The 19,672-nt window shown below is 38.7% G+C and overlaps 1 long non-coding RNA gene across 1 annotated transcript in view; it reads left to right on the forward strand.

Moving 5' to 3' along the window:
* The window catches only part of LOC123327555, a 1,360,034-nt gene that overhangs the window by 1,036,804 nt on the left and 303,558 nt on the right, over window positions 1-19,672 (forward strand). The window lies entirely within an intron of this gene.

Consider the following 19,672-nt stretch of genomic DNA (forward strand, 5'->3'; position numbering starts at 1 on the left):
AATAAATGAATTCCTTCCTGTACTGTCATTCATACAAGTGGATATTAACTCCATCAATGCCTTAGAATTAGCTTTGTGTGGGTGGTCATTGCGTGTTTGTGTGTATTTCTTTGTTGTATCGCTAACATCTACCATATAATTGCTGTTATTATTTGATCAATTAACTAATTTTGGACTCATTAGCTCTAAGACATTGAATAGTACACTTTTAGAAATTTTACTATATTTCTATTTACCTAAAATCAGAAATAACATGGTATTTGGGGAAATATACAGGACTGAATTAGATTCCTGTATCCTTCATTTACTTACTCTGTGTCTTTGAACAAATCCTATCATCTCTTAATTTTTTGATCTTCATAATGAACAGGTTGGATAAGACGGACTTTAAGTTCTCTATCAATTTAAATGATCTAAAAATAGTTATGTGTTTTTTGTACCATATGGAGACACTTTCTTTTCTGAGTCAGTCTTTGCTTAGCTATGTGGTGTGTTTTACCAAAGATGATTTGACATCTTTAATTATTAATTCATTTCTGAATAATGTTGTAATTGATTCATGGCTCTGGAGAGAAAGAAGACAATTCACCATATATTTCCTACAATTCTTCAGGGCAAAATTTTGTTGCACATACTTCAAAATTCTTCACCATTCAGATAATTGTAATGAATGGAGTTGGTAGAGTAGGCACACTGGGGCTTTAATCTCATTCTGTCTACTGAGCTGTGTGCATGTTTAGAGAGACTGAGTTGATGTGGTAGGTGGTAAGGGACTCAGGCATGAAAACTTTGATATTCTTTTTTCCAATTCCTTTTAGTTGTTGTTTTTTCTTTTTCTTTCTTTTCTTTTTTTTTTCATTTTCTCTCCCTTCCTTCTTTATAGGAAGTTTATCTTTGTTCTCTCCTCTCCCTTTTTTCATTCTCCTCTCGAAATAAAGTATGTATGGGAGAAGACAGACCATAGGTGAGGCAGGATTGGTCAGGATTTGAATAAGGGGAAGAGTAAAATGTGCAGTTCAGTTCAGTTCAGTTGCTTAGTCATGTCCAACCCTTTGCGACCCCATGAATCACAGCACGCCAGGCCTCCCTGTCAATCACCAACTCCCAGAGTTCACTCACACTCATGTCCATCGAGTCAGTGATGCCATCTAGCCATCTCATCCTGTCGTCCCCTTCTCCTCCTGCCGCCAATCCCTCCCAGCATCAGGGTCTTTTCCAATGAGTCAACTCTTCACATGAGGTGGCCAAAGTACTGGAGTTTCAGCTTTAGCATCAGTCCTTCCAAAGAACACCTAGGACTGATCTCCTTCAGAATGGACTGGTTGGATCTCCTTGCAGTCCAAGGGACTCTCAAGAGTCTTCTCCAACACCACAGTTCAAAAGCATCAATTCTGAGTAAAAGGTAGAGGTGTTCTAATCGATTATTTGCCTTCACCCGAATAGGATTCTTCTCCAAAACCCAAGAACTGAAAGTATAGAGAATAAATGAAAGTAACTAATAAGCATTCGAAGAAAGCTCAACCTCAGTGTCAATAGGAGAAATGCAAATTATACTAATGAGATAGAAATTTATAGCTGTCAAATGAATAAAGTTTTAGAATAATAATAAATATTAGGAGAAATATTTATTAAAAAGGGGTATTAAAATGGATATTCACTTGTACTATACTACACAAGCATATGGAAAAACAATTTTTTAAATGTTCATTTGTTTTGAAGTTTGTGAACATGTTTTTATGAATATAGCCTTTAAGCATCAAAGATGAGTATGAAGATCTATGCTAAAGGGGATTGCAGTGGTTTTTAATAATTGCAAAAAGTAAGAATAACTAAGGTCAAAAAGAACAGAATGGTTGCAAGTAACTGTATATTCATGTCAGAATACTATGCAGTCATCAAAATGATATTCCTAAACAATATCTACAGGAAATATGCTCACTCTCAATTATTGAAAGTGAAAAAATAAATTCAAGTGTAATCCACAGATTGAAAAATGTAATCAGAGATCAAAGAACCAGAGAAAAGATGTAGAATCATTAACAGTTATGTCAGAGTATTCAAATTGACTGTGATTTTTTTAATCTCTTGCTTCTTTTAGTATTCTCAACATTTCATGTAAAAATATATTTTTAATAAAAAGAAAGTGCTATTAGAGAATCACATGTTCCTTAATTAGAATATAATAATAATTTATATCCAAATAGTGCTTTGTAGTTTGAAAAGTATTTCTAACCACATCATTTTATTTGAATCTAAAAATAAGCACCCTCCTCCCCAACCTCATTTGTGATGCTCACCTTACTTCTGAAGACTCAGTTCAATGTCACTTTTTAATGAAGTCTTGATGAACCTTCCAGTCTTTTTTTTTTCAAATAATGTTTTTACTCCTATTTGTTCAACCAAGGCATCTAACACAGATATATTCATTGAATATATAAAAGAATGAACAGCCCAAATGCTATATATAATACAATGTTGTGTCCCCCAAATTCATATATTGAAGCCCAATCCCTAATGTATTTTGTATTTGGAGATGGAGCCTTTGAGTGTTGATAAGGTCATGAGGATGGAGTCCTCGTTAATGGTATTAGTTCCTTTATCAAAGAGACTCAGGAGAGTACTTTTCTGCCATGTGAGGCTTCAACAAGAAAAATAACCAGGAAGCAGGTCCTCACCAGGCATTGCATCTGTCATTCTCTTGATCTTAGGTTTCCCAGTCTCTTGAACAATGAGAATTAAAGTCACTTATGGTACTTTTATTATAACAGCCCAAATTAATATATCAACCAACAAAAATTCATTATGGTAAGGTATAGGATTGATACTCTTTTCTCTATTTTATGGTAATTGATGAGAAATTGAGGCTCAGAAATTTTCATTTATTTTCCCAAAACTCAGATTAACAAAAATTAAGAGGAATGTTTTAGTTTCTAAACTTTGTGCTCTTTGTAATATTCTTGATATTTGAAATCATGAGGCCATGAAAGTCAATAAAAAGTTGAAGAATTATCAAATCTCTTTCTAGATTTGTTTTAGTCTGGGTAAAATATTGCTTATTGGAGTTGGTTAATTCATACAGATATTTGGAATCATTCTTCATGTCCCTTTCAAAGAGATAAATAGGAATGAAAGATAGCAAAGGGTAGAGGTTTACTGCAATCCTTAAAATGCTGGAGAGAAGGGAACTAATTGAAAGAGGTGAATGGATAGGAAATGGGGAAAAGGAATGAAGCTTGTGGCAGAATAGCAACCTCTCAAAGATGTCTATGTCCTAGTCTTGGGACTTTCTGAATACATTGCCTTACTTGGAAAATGGGACCTAGAAGACATAGTTAAGGACATTGAGATGAGGACATTCTTCTGAATTGTCCAAGTGGACCCAGTGAAGTTACGTGTGTCTTTATAAGTGAGAGAGAGAGAGAGAGAGGCAGGAGAGTCAGAGAAAGAGATGTGATGACAGAAGCTGAGGCTACAGTGATGAGATTTCTGTTCCTGAAGATGGACGGTGACCACTAGCCAAGATTGTGGGAAGCTTCTAGAAGCTGAAAAGACCATGAAAAGGATGCTCCTCTAGAGCCCCCAAAAGGGGTACAGCTCTTGCCAACACTGTGACTTCAGCTCCATGAGACTCATTTCAGATTTTTGACATATACAAATATATTTAATAAGACAAGAAAATTATGTTCTTTTTAAAAAATACCAACTTTCTTGCAGGATTCCTTTTTAAAAAAAAAATTATTTTATTTATTTGGCTGCACTGAGTCTTCATTGCTGTGCTGCACAGGCTTCTCTTGTTGCAGATTCTGTACCACTGAGCCACCAGGAAGCCCATAGTGTTATACCTGAGTGAACTCAATACATTCTATTCCCATAAACAAGCCAACTGGCAGCAATTTATGCAGTGGGGCACTTAGGAGGCAACCCTCCTCTGCTGCCATGTATAGGTGTGGTACTGTGTCTGTCTTATTGGCTGTGGATACCGTCTCCTTAAGACAGACTGTCCCCATTAACCTAAGGCATTGTGTTGCCTGTAGCACTTGACTTCTGTAATGTTTCCTTACAGCCACGGGAGTCAATGAAAGGACAGCGCAACTCTGACGTTTTAAGGGTAATACATTATGGATGTACCACATACAAAGGCAGCATTTAGCTGCGATCACATCTAGCAAACAGAAACTGATTCTCTGAATTCTGCTTATCAGTGGACTGTGCTTGATCGCGGCTCTCGAATCATTTAGTTTATAAAATTCAATGAAAGAGACTGATGCAAATGGGTCAGATGATTTCCGCTAAGGGTAAGAATGAACGATCTAGGAAAGAATGCAGCCTCCATCCGTATTCACTACTTGTTTTCTCAAATGCTGTCCTCTTCCTGGATGGAAAACTGGTTCGTCTCTCCCCAGCCGTTCCAGGCCTAATAGGTGAAGCCAATTTCCCTGACGTTCTATTTACCTCGTTCTTGCTTTTATTTCCTTTGATAAAGACCTATTGGTATGAAGATTGCGGGGGAGGGGGGGAAGGTATTTTACATCCCGATTCTGGTTCAATTACTTCCAGCTACATCAGTACACTGCCAGAGACAGCTGCAGAAGGTAACAGAGCTAGCATGCATTGCCTTCCATCTCCCAGGTAGCAAATGCAATTGTTTTGTTTTCCACGGTCTCAAAATGACTAGATATCAGCCGCTTACACCCTGCAGGGCAAATCAGGATGCAGCAAAAAGTGTTCAGAATTGCTATGTTGGCATTGAGAGCAGATCAGTAATAACAGAGTGTGTCTGGACACAATAGGGCTTTTGGCAATGTCAGTGCTCATTCCCTGGTGGAAAATAGACTGTGTCATTGTGCCATTCCAACTCACCTTTTATTTTCCCTGCTCTTCCTTGACCTGGAGAATTTTTTTAGGATGAATTAACTCTTCCTTCTTTGCCACAGACACGCTATGCATTGCTGCCTCTGTCACTGTGTCTCGTTAGGTAGCTCTAGTAGTCTCTCCTTCCAGAGGGTTTTGTGCTTATCTGGTTCCCCTCCCTGCTAACTCACTGTAGCAGCTTCCTAGATGTATGTAGCAGCTAACAAACTCCTTGGCTTTATCCTTAAAGGTATGAGAGTAATGATGTAAAGAAAGTCCCTAGACCAGTTACCCCCTAGAGACACATCCACCTCACCTTCACAACAGACACACATACTCTGCTTCTTTAGCGTTATTCCAAAATTGGTAAGTAAACTTTGAGTTCTATTCAGTCTTCTTTAGCTAAAGAATTACTGCCTGTGTAAACTCAATATCTATTACTGACAACATTGTACAAATAGGGTGCTAATCATTCTACACAGCTTTCCACATTTTTGGCATTCTCTTTGCTGAAAGCTCATTATTTGTAATGTGATGAGTTTAGTCAGCCATTTAGATTTTGTTTTATTTGTCTGTATCTCACTTCTTTATAAATCTTGCTGATATGTCTGACCAGCTTTTCTCTAATGCTGCATAATCGATTTTTTCTAATTTTTAACCTATATATGAAGATGTGCGCATGTGTATTGTAGTAAACAACAATAGCAATCATCAGATCAGATAGGATCAGATCAGTCGCTCAGTCGTGTCCGACTCTTTGCAACCCCATGAATCGCAGCACGCCAGGCTTCCCTGTCCATCACCAACACATTGCATGACAATCCATACAAAATGGCCTGGGAGCAGTATTTATCTGGCTCATTGGTTTTGATGTTATAGAGGACTTCCAATTTCACTTTTTGTATTAATGCCACGGTTTTGCTACATATAAGACAGTTTGCCTCCTTTCTGATTCTCCACACAAAGCTTACTTTCCTATCTTGTTTAATGTGTAAATTTCATAGATAAGGTCCTTGTCATACCATGAGTATGTTTGTAATGGAATTGAATGTGTAGTATCATGGGATGAGCACCAGCCTATGTATATAATCCAAATAGGTACACATTCAGTTCAGTTCAGTTGCTCAGTCGTGTCTGACTCTTTGCGACTCCATGAATTGCAGCACGCCAGGCCTCCCTTGGAGAAGGCAATGGCACCCTACTCCAGTACTCTTGCCTGGAAAATCCCATGGATGGAGGAGCCTGGTAGGCTGCAGTCCATGGGGTCGCTAAGAGTCAGACATGACTGAGCGACTTCCCTTTCACTTTTCACTTTCATGCATTGGAGAAGGAAATGGCAACCCACTCCAGTGTTCTTGACTGGAAAATCCCAGGGACAGGGGAGCCTGGTGGGCTGCCATCTATGGGGTCGCACAGAGTTGGACATGACTGAAGCGACTTAGCAGCAGCAGGCCTCCCTGTCCATCACCAACTCCCGGAGTTCACTCAAACTCACGTCCATCGAGTCAGTGATGCCATCCAGCCATCTCATCCTCTGTCGTCCCCTTCTCCTCCTGCTCCCAATCCCTCCCAGCATCAGAGTCTCTTCCAATGAGTCAACTCTTTTCATGAGGTGGCCAAAGTACTGGAGTTTCAGCTTTAGCATCATTCCTTCCAAAGAAATCCCAGGGCTGATCTCCTTCAGAATGGACTAGTTGGATCTCTTTGCAGTCCAAGGGACTCTCAAGAGTCTTCTCCAACACCACAGTTCAAAAGCATCACATTATGTCTTCTTAATTCATGTAAATATCAAAAAAAAAATTAACAAAAGAAAATAAAAACTGAGATAGTGTGCTAGAGCAGACTGTTATTTGGAGTGATTGATCTGCTGAGAATTTCTTTAACTTCCTAAGAGAGTATTAACGTCGTCCCATGACCAAAGAGAATTCTTCAAGGACTCCTGTTTATAAATGCTTTCAGCAGTCTTCCCTGGTGGCTCAGATGGTAAAGCATCTGCCTACAATGTGGGAGACCCAGGTTCAATCCCTGGGTCAGGAAGATCTCCTGGAGAAGGAAATGGCAACCCACTCCAGTATTCTTGCCTGGAAAATCCCATGGATGGAGAAGCCTGGTAGGCTACATTCCATGGGGTCTCAAAGAGCCGGACACGGCAGAGCGACTTCACTTTGACTTTCAGCAGTAAAAAACTTTCCTTGCTCCTCTTGACCCTCTAGTGGTTTCCAGTTTTCCTTTCTTTTTGCCTTATTTCCACTGCTGCTATTTCCACTACTGTCATCTTTTAAGGTCTTTGAACTGTGAACCAAACTATTCAGAAAAAGAGAATAACAAAGGTTTAACTTTCAAAATAATATAACCATATGCTAGAAACTGCCCACCCGTATGTTGGAAATACTGATGGAGCAGTGAAGAGAGCAGAGATGCTGTTCTTTGTGTCCCTCCTTTTGTTTCTCCTCCCCCTATGGCTGGAGATTGAACATCTCCACTGACATTGTCAACAAAGCTGTCATTCCACTCATTGGTCCATGCGTGTTTCATTTACTCCTGAATGCCTAGGAAATTGATGCACTGTATGTGGATCTCACTCTTGGGTTCATTTTCTCAGTCACAGTGATATTTCATCTGTACTATGTACATTCCTGATTATTTGACTGGGGTGGGGAGATTAAATCCTAATTTACCTGCATGAAAACTCAGGTGCAAAGAAGGAAAGCGAAATAATATGCATCTTTTTCTTCTGAAAAGAAAGAGGCTGGTCCTTTCAGTATTCTAAGGAAAGGAAATGTCAGGCTTATCTTCAAGAAAACCTGTGTCTACCTATGGAGGCAGTGGTGGAACAAATGACTTTTAAGAGGAATACAATCCCAAATTAGGAGCCATCCATTTAAGAGACCAGTTCTTTAAAATGAGTATTATGTTTGTTTCTTGTGTATAACATAGTAATTTAATATTTAAATCCATTAAGAAATGAGCATCATGATAAGTCTAGTAACCACATGTCACCATACGAAAATATACACGATTAGTGACAATATTCTTTAGGCTATATATTATATCCCAGTGGTTTATTTACTTTATAGCTAGAAGTTTGTACCTCTTAATCTTTTTCACTTGTTTCAACCACACTCCACCTCCCTCTGCTTTGGCAACCTCTAATTTGCTTTCTGTACATATAAATTTGTTTTTGTTTTCTTTTGTGCATTTTATTTTATAGATTCCACGTATAAGTGAGATGACATTGTACTAGTCTTTCTCTGTTTAACTTATTTCACTTAGCATAATACCATCTAGGTCAATCCATATTGTCACAGATGACAATACTTCATTCTTTTTTATGCCTGAGTAATATTCCATTGTGCAAGTGATGTGTACATGTGTGTACATATTTCTCACATCCTCTTTAGAAATTCATCATTTGATGATCATGGAGGATGATTTCACATTTGGCTAAGATAAATAGTGCTGAAATGTACATAGCTGTGCATACATCTTTTTGGATTAGTATTTTTGCTTTATTAGGGTACATACTCAGAAATAGAATTGGTGGATTGTGTGATAGTTCTAGTCCTAATTTTTTGAGGAAGCTCTATGCATTTTTCCATTGGAAATGAACCAATTTACCTTCCCACTAACAGTGGATCAGAAACTATTTTTCTCCATATCCTTGCCAACTATGTTATTTGTTATCTTTTTGGTGATAGTCATTCTGACAACCCACTCCAATATGCTTGCCTGGAAAATCCCATGAACAGAGGAGCTGTTCTCTGTAGCTGGGGGGCTACAGTCCAGGGATCGCAAAAGAGTCGGACACGACTTAGCGACTAAACAATTCCAGCACATGTAAGAAATATCTCACTGTGATTTTGCTTTGTATTTCCCCGGTGAACAGTGAGGTTGAACATCTTTTTATGTGTCTGTTGGCCATTTGTATTTTTTCTTTGGATAAAAGTGTATTCAGATTCTCTGCCCTTTTCTTAATATATTTATATTTTGATACTCAGTTGTATGATTCCTTTCTATATTTTAGATATTAATGCCTTATCAGATATCTTGTTTACAAATATCTTCTCCCATTCATTTGATTGCCTTGTCATTTTGTTGACACTTTCTTTCTCTATGAAAAAGCTCTTTAGTTTGATGTAATCCCAATTGTCTAGTTTTTATTCTGTTGCCTTTGCCTGAGAATACAGATCCAAAAAAATTATATTGTTAAAACTGATGTCAAAGACTATACTGCCTGTTTCTTCTGGGAGTTTTATGGTTTCAGGTCTAACATTTATATCTTTAATCTAATTTGTGTCTATTTTTGTATAAGGTGTGAGAGAATTGTCCAGTTTCATACTTTTGTGTGTAGCTGTCCAATCTTCCTAAGCCTATTTATTAGAAAGGCTGTGTGTACAGTACTGAATCTGGCCTCCTTTGTTGTAGATTAATGAACCATTTAAGTGTAAGTTTACATCTGAGCTCTTTATTACATTCCACTGATCTTCATGTCTATTTGGGGGCCAGTACCATGGTACTGGATTATGGTAGATTTGTAATATAGTTTAAAATCAGGGAGCATGATACCTCTAGGTGTGTTCTTTTTTCTTAGCCTTGTTTTGGCTATTTGGGGTCTTATGTAGTTCTCTACAAACTTTAGCACTATTTGTTTTAGTTCTGTGAAAAATATCATTAGTATTTTCATAGATTGCATTGAAACCTTACAATTTGTTGGGTAGTTTGGTCATTTTAACCATATTAATTCTTCCCATACATAATCACTGTAAATCTTTTCTTTTATTTATATGTATCATCCTAAATTTCTTTCATCAATGTCTTATAGTTGTTAGTGTACAGGTCTTTCACCTTTTTTTTGTTAAATTTAGTCCCAGGTATTTTAGTCTTTTTGATTCAGTTGTAAATGCAATTGTTTGCTTAAATTCTCTTTCTGATATATTGTTATTAGTATTCAGAAATGCAAAAAAAGTGTTGTGTATTCATTTTGTATTCTGAAATGTACTTAATTCATTAATTAGTTCTAGTAGGTTTTTGAGGTAGGGGACATATTTTTACTATGGGGCATCTCAACTAATTATTGTAGACATATGTGATTTTATTAATTTTGCCATCTCGCCTTCCAACTGGCAGTGTAGCTGGCTGACTGACTGCCTCTGCTACATGTTTTCCTTTCCCAGTGAGACTTGTCTTTTTATAATTTTTTTTTTCATTTCTAGTTATGGTCTTTTCTGCTTAAACAAGTCCCTTTAACATTTATTGTTAAGTTTACTTTAGTGGCGATGAATTCCTTTAGCCTTTGCTTGTCTGGAAAATTATTTCTCTTCTTCAGTTCTGGATAATAACCTTGTTGGATAGAATATTTTTATTTAGAAGTTTTTTTTTTTTCTTCTCCTGTTTATACTTTGAATATACTGTGCTATTCCCTTCTGGCCTCTGAAATTTCTGCTGAAAATTCAGCTCATAGTCTTATAGGGGCTCTCCTATACATAACATAATGCATCTTTTAAGATACTCTCTTTATCTTGACAGTAACATATAATAATAATGTGTCTTAGTGTAAGTTTCTTCAGTTTTATCTTGTTTAAGACTTCCTGTGCTTCCTGAACTTGGATATCTGTTTCCTTTGTCAGGTTAAAGAAGTTTTCAGTGATTATTTCTTAAAGTAAAATTTCTATCTCTTTCTTTTCCTTTGACCCTTGTAATATGATAGTACACTTAATGTTGTTCCAGAGATCCCTTAAACTCTCCTCATTGTTTCTTTCTTCTCTTGTTTTGCTGTTCCAATTGAGTGAGTTCCAATGGTCTGTCTTCTAGTTTGCTTTTCTTTTGCAACATCTAATATGTTGTTGGTCCCATCTAGTATACTTTTGGTATAAGTTCTTATAAACTAAAGCTCTGACTAATTCTTCCTTAATATGGATGTGAGAGTTGAACTATAAAGAAAGCTGAGCACAGAAGAACTGATGCTTTTGAACTGTGGTGTTGGAGAAGACTCTTGAGAGTCCCTTGGACTGCAAGGAGTCCATCCTACAGGAGATCAGTCCTGAATATTCATTGGAAGGACTGATGCTGAAGCTGAAACTCCAATACTTTGCCCACCTGATGTGAAGAGCTGACTCATTTGAAAAGACCTTGATGCTGGGAAAGATTGAGGGCAGGAGGAGAAGGGGACAACAGAGGATGAGATGGTTGGATGGCATCACCGACTCAGTGGACATGGGTTTGGGTGGACTTCATGAGTTGGTGATGGACAGGGATGCCTGGTGTGCTGCAGTTCATGGGATCGCAAAGAGTCGGACACGACTGAGCGACTGAACTGAACTGAATCTCTTTCTTGAGGTTCTCATTGTGTCCCTCTATTTTTCTCCTGAGTTCATTGGACATGCTTTGGATTGTTGCTTTCAGCTCTTTGTCTAGAAGATTTTTTATCCCCTTTAGTTATTTTTCTGAGGTTTTATCTTGTAATTCTGTTTGGAACATATTCCTTTGTTTTCTCATTTTGTCTGACTCTCTCTGTTTGTTTATACTTATTAAGTGGGTTAACTGCATCTCTCAGTCTTGAAAGAATGGCTTTATATAGATGTCTTATTGGAATCAGTAGTAGGGTCCTCCCTGGTTACAACAGACAGGTGGCCCAGGACTGTCCCCTGTGAGAGCTGCATATGTCCTCCCATTGTAACTGGGTGTTGCAAACCTGTTAGAGTGTATAAAGACCCCTGAAAGGCTCAAATGCATCTGTTGTAGACACTATGGTGTTAGGGAGAACCCCCAGACCAAGGAGTCACTTAGACAGCACTTTGGTGTTGGCTGAGGGCTCCTGCAAGATCTGGCAGGATGGACATCACTTTGTAAAGGGGCTCTGGTGCTACCTGAGGGGACCTTCCAGGCCTGGCAGGGTGAGGATCTGCTTTAGAAATGTGCCAGCTAAGTCTTCAGGTGAGTCTGGGGCAAGGGAAGAGATGCTGCTAAGTTAGAGGGGGAGAGTCAGCTGGCCCCTGTTAGTAGTGAGCAAACTTGGTAAAGTGTGAACCAAAAGCAAACCAAAAACTCAAAGAAACCCTGAAACTGGCACCTGTCAACTCTTGTATACACAGAGAAAGTTTCAACAGATCCCTGCCCTTGGGTACATGCCCTAAAATTAATCAATAAACTTCATGTATGACTGAGTTGCTTCTCAAATTGCTACCTCTGTGCTAAGACTTAGAGAGAGTGAATTTTTGAGCCTGCTTATTAACAGGTCTTTCTCCACTTCCCACAGCCCTCCAGCTCTCTCAGCCCTAAGCCCTGAAGCTCTGGGTGTTCCGAGCCAGGCATTGTAAGGGGCTCATTTCCTTGGTGCAGGTCCCTGGACTGGGCAGTCTGATGTGTGGTTTGGAGCCCTTGCTCCTCAGGGAGGTCCTCTAAGACTGTTATTTCCCTCCTGCCTGTGGGTCACAGCACCTGAGTTGTGAATTTTAGCCAGACCACGTCTCTGTCCTTCCTACTCACCTCAACCTGGCTTTTCAAAATTTTTGGTTGTGAAAATTTTTTTCTGCTAGTCTTCAGGTCATTCTCAGAGGTAGTTTCTTGGAGATCCTTGTAATTTGGGTACATCCCTGGGAAGAGTCAAGTCCAGGATCTCCTACTCTGCTATTTTGTCCTGCCCCTCAAGGAAAAGAATTTATTTAAAATGTATGCATATTGGGACTTCCCTGATGGTCTAGTGGTAAAGACTCTGCGTTTCCACTGCAGGTGGTGAATTTAATCCCTAGCCTGGAAACTGAGATCCCACTTGCCTGACACAAAAAGGTAAAGGAAAAAAAAACATATTTAGGGAGACTTCCATATAACTGCAATTGGTTTTTGCTAAGAATGCACATATTTGAAGTTAGTATGTATTTAAACAAATTCCAGTCCTTTTCCAGACTTGTAACCTGAGGCAAATGCTAGGTTTACCAGTTCTAGTCACTTTCTTTGCAGGATTTTCTCTAAGCTCCCCACCTTGGAGGAAAAGTAATTAACCTCATTATGACTGTTTCTTTCCTGTGTATTTCCTCTGCACAACAGTGTATAGTTATTTTCATATTCTCTTGCACAGTTGTTCACATTCTGTCTCTAGTTTCATGAATGCCTGAAGGTATAATGATACCTGACTCACTGAGTTGCCATGAAGTTTATGTGAAAGAACATATGTTGATTCCCACCTCCTGGTCCTGTTACAGCTCTGGAGATACAGAGGAAATAAGATACTTGGGAAAGGGAAAAGCTTGGGGAACCTACTTAGCCCACTGTTGGTAAAAGAGGAATCCTCCATGAGTCCCCTTTGAGTGTTCTGGAATGTTTCTGTACATACTGGTTTATATTGGTAGCCAGCAGGCCACATGAAACTCAAAGCTGTGGTCTCTGGTTGCTGGAAAGTTTCATTTGTCTATTTATTTGTGATATGCTTTGTTTTGTTTAGAAAATAACCAGTTGTCAGCATTTCTACATCAAAAGTTTTCATATAAAAATCTAAATCTCCTGCCATATTTGGCTGCAGTCCTGTCTGGCTGAAGCTGAGTAAGAATACAGACTTGTATGTTTCCATGGATTGGATAGCAAACAATTCCTCTGTAGATACAGAAGTGAAAATAGAGCATTCGGTCATGGAAGTTTGTAGGTGAGTACTTGTAGTAATGGAAGGTTGTACACTCTCCCTTCAGATGTCTTCTATTTTCTTCATGAAAATGGAAGTCATAATACCAGCTGAGACGGGAGGGGGATGGTGAAGGGAAAGTAGGGAAAGAACATATTTCACTAGCAAATTGTCATATTTCCACAACTCCTGAAATGAGCAAAGAAAAGTCTAACTTTTATGCTCTACAACTCATTTAATACTCTTCTAAATACTCCACCCCATTTGGGGGGAAAGTGAGGCAACAGAGACTTATCTAAAATCTGCCAATAAACAGTTCCATTGTAGTCTCTATAAGGTAATATTTTAATCAACTCACCATTTAGCTATCCAGCAGAGCTGTTCTTCTCACTCTTCTTTTCCCCAACTAACATCCAAGTATATGAGAAATATTTCAGAATTCAAGAGAATATCCCATCCATACAGATTGCCATGCTTGTGCTGGTCTCCATTGAGGGACGATGGGTGTGATCCTGGGTATGCCAGTTGCATGACTGAAGAATACAAGTTCCATTATTTTTATTCAGTCATGGTCTAGTGAGACTCCAACTTAGATCAGAGAAAGCCAGATATGGTTTCTTCACCAATCACATAGAATGTCCCACTTTCAATTAGCCTGTTCCAGTTTCCCCAGGGCAATATCCTTCAATCAGAGCATCCTTGAAGCATCCCTTTATTCTACTATTAAGATTTCCAACTCCCCTGCCTGGCTTTGCATCTCTGCCAAATGCAAGGGGTAATGGCTACTCCCTTGCTAGAGCAAGTTCTAAATAAACAGCTATTGCTTGTCTTCATTTAGGTGATCTTTATTATTTCCATAATTCAAAACCTACTACTGTCACTTATGAGTTACATAACTTTGTACATGTTTCTTTACCTTTGAGAGTCTTAGTTTCCTTATTCTAAGAGGGAGATGTTAGTGACACCTACCACGTAGAATCAAATTCAGTAAATAAAATGCATGTAAAACTCCTAAAAAAGGGTCTGGTACACTGTAAGCCCATAATAGTTCTCAATCTTTTTATTGATTATACTTATTTATTATTAGACATGAGGAAATAAACTGAGAGAATAAAAGACCTGCTTGAAGTCCATGGAACTTCAATGTCTGAGTTGGGTGCAAGCTCTGCTAGGTTCAAGTCTAGCGTTGCTTTTCCCAATTCAAGCAAATTGCATGGAGAGTACACTTAGCAAATGGTTTCCAGATGAATGCAAGAAAGAATAAGTAAACAAGTGAGCAGAGTACATTTGTTACCTAAGTTGAAAGTACAAATGTGGATAAAGGGAGGAATCATTTAATCAACCAAAGTCTAGAATTCAGTTGTATTGAACCTTGTAAAGAGGTAAATGATTTGAGAGCTGGAAAATATATTACAGATCACTTAATTCTGTGGTTTTCAAACCCCACAATCATAGAGATTCAGAAAGTAAAAGCTTCTACTGTCATATTGAAATAGTAACAAAATCAAACTAAACTCTATTCATAAGTCATTTTTTGATTTTAAATGAGAGACTGAGAGAAATTTTCAATTCTGTCTTCAACTTGATTTTTCCTGTAGATATTGTTACCAATCTACCATATCAATCATAACTTTCAGGAAAGGGGTAAATCATGATTAAAATAAGAAGCCGCTGAAATATTCTCATGAGTCTCAAGTATTTTAGCTTGGATTCTCTGTGAAGCAGATCCTCACATAAGGATTTGTGTACAAGTAGTTTATTAGAGAGAGAATTCCAGGGAATACCTAAAGAGATAGGAAGTGAGATAGCAAGTAAGGTAGAGCCAATAGCATGTGTATTGATGAACATATCATTGCTATGGGAGACTGGGGCTCAACTAATCTGGGGACACTCTGAGACACGGTGAGGAGTAGTCTACAGAATTGTCTCCATGAGGTTTGAGGAGTCTGAGACTTCAGTCCATCTTGGACTGAGGGATGATAACTCCCATGGACTCCTTGTTTGCATCTCTTACAGACTACAGGCTCTTTGATGACAAGAGAACATTTCTAGCCAGAGAAGTGACAGGTATTTTTGGGAAAAATCTGCAGAAGAGCTCCAGGGTAACCCAGGCTACAGCCTGGACAGGATGATGTCTGCTACACAAAGCCTAAACTTGAAAAAATACTGATTAAGGTGTTTGTCTTAGATCTGTGTCTGTATCAAAACTATTGACTTTATAAAAGGCAACAGATAAGCTGGAGAAAAAAAATAAAAATGACCAGTGATATTATCATTCATATATAAATTATACATAAGGAAAGAGATTATGAAAAGGCTGATAGAGAAAGAGGTAGAAGTCAGTAAAGTTAATTCATAAAACATATCATGGAAATGGTAAGAACACTGGTAAGGGAGTGTGGTTTGTTTCATTAATCTAAAAAGTTAATTAAAGCTAACATACAGATTTCTCTATATGAGAAAGACCTCGATGCTGGGAAAGATTGAGGGCAGAAGAAGGGGGAGACAGAGGATGATATAGTTGGATGGCATCACGGACTCAATGGACATGAGTTTGAGCAAACTCTGGGAGATGGCGAAGGACAGGAAAGTCTGGCCTGCTGCAGTCCATGGGGCCACAAAGAGCTGGACAGTACTTAGTGACTGAACAACATAGATTTCTCACCTAGGCTGCCAAGGGTACAGTGAACGGGGACTCTGATGAATACTACCTTTTGAAATGCACTTTAGTCATCCAGGTCAAGGGCTTTTAGTTTCTCCTTCTCTTTGGTTTAGTTATTCCACTTCTGAAAATACAAAGTAGGGGAGAAAAGGAAATACAGATAAAACAAAAAGCTCACATTTTTTTCCTTGAAGCATTCAGAATAGTTTAAAACATTAATTTACATGAACAATATCATGCAGATGGTTAAATATATTATAGATCCATATGAAGTGTATTATGCAAGCACTTTGCAAGGAGTTTTCACAAACATGATGTCCTAGTCTCGTTTGATAGAAAGTTCCATACAGAACACAGGAAAGCTGTGAGGACTTGATATGTGCCAGTTACTGTCCTAAGTACTTTTATACATAGTAGCTTAATCCTCTCAAGGGCCCAGTGATGTACTATTCTTACCATTCTCATTTTTGAGATGAATATACTGGGGCCAATGAGACATTGAGTGCATTGTCCAAGATTACATATATAGTCAATGTAGAATTGAGATTCTAACCCAGGCAAAGGGGCCACAAAACCTGCAAGACTCTCAACCAGTTCTTGACAGCTTTTCACAGGAGGGTCCTGGAAGGACAAACTGAATTTAGGATCCTGGGCAGTACAAGGAACTTGCAACTCTGTCTCTCTTTTCCTCTCTTCCTTTCTTCTCACTCCCATCTCTTTTCCCTTCCTTCCTTCCTCCTTCCCTTCTTTCCTTCTCTGCTTCCTGACTTTTCCTCTTTGCTCTCTGTGCAGAGCCATTTCCACCAAGCTGCTTTGTAGGGTACCAGGTATTTTACGGACAAGACAACTCTTGTTGTACACCCACTCCAGGTTCAATTATGGCCACTACAAGTGAAAGCTGATCTAGAGCTCTCTGAGTGAAGAACTTCTACCAAGACGTCATGGTTGTTATTAACAATACTATTTCTTAGTGCTGTTTAATACTATTAATGATACTTATTAAAATATCTCATGTTTACAATGGTTTACACATCCATATTCCCTCCTATAGTTGCATCTCTGTGATAACCTTGTGAAGCATGTAGCTGCTGCTACTGCTAAGTCGCTTCAGTCATTCCAACTCTGTGCAACCCCATAGACAGCAGCCCACCAGGCTCCCCAATCCCTGGGATTCTCCAGGCAAGAACACTGGAGTGGGTTTCCATTTCCTTCTCCAATGCATGAAAGTGAAAAGTGAAAGTGAAATCGCCCAGTCCTGTCCAACCCTTAGCGACCCCATGGACTACAGCCTACCAGGCTCCTCCATCCAGGGGATTCTCCAGGCAAGAGTATTGGAATGGGGCGCCATTGCCTTCTCCGGTGAAGTGTGTAGAGCAGACATTAAAATCCCATCTTTTCAGTTAAGAATATGAGGATTAGAGAGACTCCTGGAAACACATTTCTGACAAAATAAGCTCGATCAGACAGACTTGGGTTCAGATCCCATACCTGTCCTTCCGTTTGACTTTGGCTGACTTTGAGCAGGACACTGAGCCTCTTTCCATCATCTTCTGTAAAATGAGAACATTTATTCATGTGCAAACTCCTTTGGTTATTGGGAGATTTAAACAAGGTGATGCAGAAACTCCAGAGGAAAAACCATTGTTCTTTGTTTTTATTTGTTTGGTTGGTTTGATTTAGTTTGGTTTGTATGTTTACACATCGAAGAGAAGTTAGTATAATCTCTACTACAATACTAGTAGATAAGTCTCTATGATTCTTTGCACCTTATCGCTTTTAAAGGTGGAAAAGAGCCATTTGCTTCCTTTTAGTTCTTCAGAGTTGGCCCTACAAGAAAGGACTCACTGCCCAGAAGCAAGGAGTGTGATGATCCAAAAGCCTGCGGTAATTCATTTTTTCAGGATCTGCCTTGGTTTTAAGGTCAAAGTCACACTCCTCTTTAGCCAGACTCTAGCCAGTGGCCATGCAAGTCTAGTAGCTGACATCAGCTCTTCCCAACAAAGCTCCCAGAAGTAACAGAGCAAGGAAGTGGTTTAAGGGTTCAGGGACTTTTTCATTTCCATCCAAGATAGGCTTCCTCAAATGGGTAGTCTTTTCCAGACTGTTCATTCGACTGAAAGAGGCTTTGTCGGTTCTAACTCAGCATGCTAACTGCATCTCAGCTGGTGCTTCCTAGAGGTCACAGCCAGCTCACTGATTAATGCCTCTGGGAAAGACAAGGTTCTGGTCAAGGTTTCTGGGCTTTGGTACCATGGGCATTCTGTGCTGTGGGGTGTGTCCTGTGCATTCAAGGATCTTTAGCAAGATCCTTGTGACATTGTGACAACCACAATTATCTTTGGACATTTCCTAGTACCCCATGTTGAGAATCACTGGTTGAGACAAATCCTTTAACTTTACCAATGAGGGAATTAAAGCCCAAAGTGTTAACTCTAATTGCTCATTTTAGCTAGCCAAACTAAAGACAGAACTGGGCCTCGGACCCAGATTAATGCTGTTTCTAATCTAGGACTTTTTTAGATTTTGAATTATAAAACAGAATTTGTAAGAAAAACACTATCATCTACTTTCAGACTAGAATTTCCATAGGTGAAAAATTCCAGAACAAAAGACACTTTTTTGTTCTTTTTCTTGTTTGTTTCTCTTGCAAAGAAGGTGCTGTAACCTCTAGCGCACCACAGCCTTGAAAACAAAGTTCCTGTACCACCTGAGTTGCAGGTTTAGATTGCGTCTTCTTATTTGGTTGCATATGGAACAACTTGAAAATCACTGTGGTTCTTATTATGTGTAAAACTAAATTAGTCTCCCACCAATGAAACATGTCACCTAAGTATCTGTCCAGTATAGACTGGCCTTTTAAATAAATTTCTGTGTTATCTCTTGTAAAAAAATAAAAAAGTTTTCCTTAGTATTCCACTCCAACTTCTCCACCAAGATGGGGAACTCTCTGTGTTTCTGTGGCATCCCTCCTGTGGTTACTGCAGTCCGAGCTTCCAGTCTTGTCTATTACTCTCATCTCCTTGTCTGATTTCCCCCTTTGCCTTGCAAGCTGTTTGAGCATGATGGCCTGAGCCTTTCAACATTTAATGTCTAATTACTGAATTCCTAACTGGGGAATGAATGAATGAATATTTAAGAGCTGCCAGATCACTGTTCAAGAAAAAGAATTATAAGAGGAAAGTCTTTTCCTCATTCTTTAGGAGTTTACTGTGTTTCTTACACTAATCTTGACTATATTCACATCAAAGTTAACAGGAAAGTGTCTTGAAACACTTCTGTCAAGTCAAATATATTTGCAAATGTTCAGGTCTGGTGTTTACTTCCATATCCTTTAAATATGATGTGGGTAACTCTGTGTGACAACTTCTGACCTTAGCACTTTTACTTCAGCTCACTTTTACCTTTTGCTCTGAGGTTTTAAGACCTGATTATAGGGTGATGAATTTGTAATGTTGCACAGGAAAATCTGTTGCTGAATAACTTACAAAAATAATTCAAATTCTTTTCATAAACCACATTCTATTCTTTACCAGACATTATTATGAAAC

This window comes from Bubalus bubalis, chromosome 16 (genome assembly GCF_019923935.1).
Source record: "Bubalus bubalis isolate 160015118507 breed Murrah chromosome 16, NDDB_SH_1, whole genome shotgun sequence".
In the NCBI taxonomy this organism is placed as follows: domain Eukaryota; kingdom Metazoa; phylum Chordata; class Mammalia; order Artiodactyla; family Bovidae; genus Bubalus; species Bubalus bubalis.